Source organism: Poecilia mexicana, unplaced genomic scaffold (genome assembly GCF_051168715.1).
Source record: "Poecilia mexicana isolate PSO_F unplaced genomic scaffold, ASM5116871v1 scaffold_14, whole genome shotgun sequence".
In the NCBI taxonomy this organism is placed as follows: domain Eukaryota; kingdom Metazoa; phylum Chordata; class Actinopteri; order Cyprinodontiformes; family Poeciliidae; genus Poecilia; species Poecilia mexicana.
The window spans coordinates 20928402-20932646 of NW_028263383.1; the positions used below are offsets into that span (position 1 = coordinate 20928402).

General features: G+C 34.3%; 1 long non-coding RNA gene across 1 annotated transcript; it reads right to left on the minus strand.

Annotated features, from left to right (window-relative positions):
* Window positions 1-466: 466 nt before the first annotated feature.
* Window positions 467-3047, minus strand: LOC106916512 (uncharacterized). Its single transcript, XR_001417999.2, has 2 exons — window positions 2926-3047; window positions 467-1975 (listed from the first exon to the last, which is right to left on the minus strand). It is a non-coding gene; the product is annotated as an uncharacterized LOC106916512 (long non-coding RNA).
* Between the last annotated feature and the right edge of the window lie 1198 nt (window positions 3048-4245).

A 4245-nucleotide genomic window follows, 5' to 3' on the forward strand; every position in this document is an offset into this window, starting at 1 on the left:
CGACACAAAAGTTTGTGCTCCATTTTCATTGCAGTTTACATTTTTGAAATTCATATGTGGCCCTGTTTTTTTAACAGAAAAATATCATGATGCCATTTAAATTGGCATGTTTGTTGGATTTCTAAGACAGGATTAAGTGAGCAAAATGTTCTTTGAATTACAGAGTATCAATGTCCAACAATGAATCTGTGTTTCTGTTTGAGGTTATCAGTATTTTCAGACCATATTGATGAAGAAATTGTTGTTTTTATCTCCAGCTTCACATCAGCATGTCATTGAACTTCTTCACTGGGGCTTTTGATTCTTGCACTTCTGTCATGTAAATACTATAGTCTTGCAAATAGCATATATATGTATATATATATTTATTTTATTTTATTTTTTTAATTGAGGACCATTGTCAGCAATAAACATTGTTTATTTGTGGTGAAATGCTAATGTCAATGATTGAGTTTTTGGAACAAAATTGATCACAAGTTGTAAAATTTAATTGATCAAGATTTAGTTTTCAGTTGTGCCACATGTTACCATCTTTTCTGCATTCTTTACTACATAATAAGACAAAATAAGCAAATTTCAAATAGAGAGGAATAAATTTGTGTTTAAATCCAGGTTTCACACAAACATGGATCCTAAATACAGAACACGCTAATCGTTCTTTGCCAACATTTCTTCACACAGCCAGATTGATGATACACATCCTTTTAATGTTTTAATATTTTCTCTTTGCATGTCGTGCCATTCTGTAGATGAATTGAAAATAGGAAACAGCTTTGATTCTGCATTACTCATCAGATATTGCTGTCTGGAACACTTCCTTCGGTGGTGGGAAATATTGATTGTTATGTTGCCAATCTGTTTTCTCATTAGAAATATACCACATGCATACATATGTGGGGAGCCCTTCTCCATTGGTGTTTCAACCAGCTTTAACAGTTCCTGCTCTCTCATGGCTCGCCCACGTTCCGATGTTCCTGCCCATATTTACGCCCAGATAGTGAGGAACACACTGTCTATGGAGACACACTCAAGTAAAGTTGGGTGTCTATTAATGGAGAGAAGGATTTTGTCTTCTTGATTGATCACACAAATTCTGGACAGGTTATGTCCACAGAGTAAAACATAGCAAAGCAAGTCATTGTGATAAATATGACTCAGTGCAAACTGTTCTTAACTTATCCATCTAAATAGCATTTTTATTTAATCCCTTTTTATTTATCTTCTGGCTTAAATTGTGAACAAAACCAAAATGAATTTTGAACTCAGACCTGGGTCAAAACTCAGGTCAAGTCATCTACATTGAAATGGACACATAAAACAGTTCCTATCCATTTTCAAAATCTTTGAATCTACATTTAGGCAACTTGAGGAACTCTTGTTTAAGAAAAAGAAGGATCAAAACACAACATCTTATGACTGTTACATTTTTCAATTACTATTGTCAAAAACCACAAACAGCTGAGAAAAAGACACATATCAGCTGCTTTCCAGAGTAAGCCGAGGCAGTCACTGTTGGCAGTCTGCTCTTGGATTAGATTTAATGGAAACTTTCTAGTCATAATCATTTTTGTCTGCAACATTTACAGCGGAAGAGGGAAGACTGTTTTTTCACTTTCACTTCACCAGGTGTGTAAACTTTTAAATAAAGACATTTTATAATTTAACTTGAATAAAAAGTGAGGTATATCATCTGCCAGATACTTTAGGAAATGCTCTGATAATTTCCTTTTAAAAACATGAGTGACTATGGGGATTTGACCCGAAAATGTCCACCAGCTCCCGGATGACCTGAGCCTGGCACTGCATCATGCAGCAGCCATGATCTTCCATTTGTATGAGACCAGGGAGCCATTTATAGCAGAAGCCCTTTGAGGATGTAGGCAAGGTGTAATTATTCAGGAGCGAGTTAAGAAGGTCTTTCACATTTCTTCTGGCTCCCTGGACTCAGTAAATCAAAGTCTGGACATTAGTCACACTGAAAAGAAAAAAAAAAAAAAGCTTTTTGGTAAAGGGAATTGAAAGTAGCGCTCAGACTCTTTTGGTTGTACCTCTAACATGAAGCTAATACTTCTATTAGCCTGGTATAAAAAAAATAAAAATAAAAAAAAAGATAACATTCTTTTCAACTTGACTTATTCTTTCCTGTGAACAAATTTGCACATAAAAAAGGCACGAGTCGACACTAGAGAAAGAAAATGTCAATGCTCTTTTCAGAATTCAATTAGTGCTTTCTTTTTCACCTTTTGCCTCCAGCTTTCAACTTTTCATTTCATACTTTCTGATATTCACACATCATGACAAAGAGATGAGCACAGTTTGCTGGATGATACATTAATGGATTCAAATGGAGAGGTGGATGTAGTAGACAATGCAGTTAAATGACACCTGACATCTCTTTTCTATTACTAATATACTGATAAAGTAAAATACTGACATAATGACATAGGTCCAGAGTTGGTAATTAGTCTACTTTTCATTTCAAATGCTGTGTATGTCAGAGTTAGGGGGCAGGGTAACATTTTTATATTATTCAAACAGTAATTCAAGTAAGTTAATGTAAATGTTAAATGCAAAACTGCACGTAGTTAAAATTTTGCTGCCCCATTACATTAATTCAAGAGAATTAAAAGAAATGCAATGACTAAAAAGACACAAGCTGCCAAATAATGTGGTTTGTGTTTTTAAAACATCTAAATGTGTTTGACTGAAAATAATACAAGAATAAAGTCAGTATTACCAAAATCATTTCCAATTACTAAATTCTTCCACAATGAGTGCAACTTTCTTGTTTTTCTTTAGAACTTTCTTACTATTCATATATCCTTTGTGTTGTAACAGTAACTTGGCAGGCTGGTCTATATTGCTTAACTCAGACATTTTCCAGAGTCAAATAGTTTACCTTCAAAAAAGGTCAAAGAAGTTTACCTTAAAAAAGTATGAGAATCAGTGGGCAGAGGCTGTCGAAAAGGACAAAAGGATCAAACATACTAAAGGCAAAAGACTAGAGGAAAAGCTGCACTGCTTGCTGCTAGAGACAAAGACGAACTATGAACACAGTGAGTCAGTACACAGGAGGTGGAGGTGATTTTAGGCAGGTGTGTTCAATCAGACTGACTGGGGACAGGCGGGTGGCAGAGGTGGGGCATATCAAGGTTCACTAGTAAAAATGATTTGATAGAACTGCCCTTGGTCAAAGATTTTGGAATCCTTCCACAACCTTCCAGCATTACTTTCCTGAAAGAATATGTCCCCAATAAAGCAATGTGTTTAAGATGCTGCAGCTGGTAACTTCACTGAATAAACAATTCAGAAGCTCAAGGATCCTAACATAAAGGCCTAAAGTTATTTATTATGATTTTTTTATGTTAAATTTATTCAGTATTAGCCTGAGATTATGAGGAAAATTAGGACTGAACATGTTTACAATCTTTGGTCCTAAAGTGAGATTTTAAAGACTGTGTCACAAAGACAAATGAAAGAATTAATCACATGATAGGTAAATCTGAGCCTGATAAGTTCAATTCTGATGATTAATATTTTTTGAAGGACAGTTTTGTATCATACTCATTTTGTTTATGGTTTTGGTTGTTTGTGGTCTTTATTTTCGTTTTATTTATTGTTTTTGGTTGTTGTCATTTATTTTGAATATTTAAAATTTCTTCCAGTTCCAGTAAGGAGTGTCTTCGCAAAATGAAAGTTTCTTGTCCGTTGAGAGGGTGAACTCGCATCATTTTGCCATTATCAATGTATAACTTGAAAATAGTCTCAAGACAACAATATCATTCTTTCTGAACATCGACTCATGGTCCACAGGAGTTCAATTTATTTATTTATTTATTTTACGTTTTCATGAACATGCAATATTTAAATGAAGCAAAGTAGTCTGATTTTTATTAAAAATATATATTTTTAATCAGTATAGATCCCCAAAGATCCCATATATGTTATTTGTTAAAACAAATAATTTCAATTGATGGAATCAATCAAATAAATAGTTTAAACTTCCTCCCTCTGGATCCATGAAGCCTCTTTTTCAGCTTTTCTGAGATTTGAGGTCACTGTTCAGGTTTTAGTTGAGCTTTCGATGCTAATTAGCTGCTCACATTGATACGCATCATAAAAATAGTCTGACGCTAAGAAAGTAAGAGCAAAACTCCTTCCAACTACAGGCATCACAAACATGTCCAAACATGTAACACTTTCAGCTATGAATTATGGACATCAGTCTACAAAAAGAACAAACCA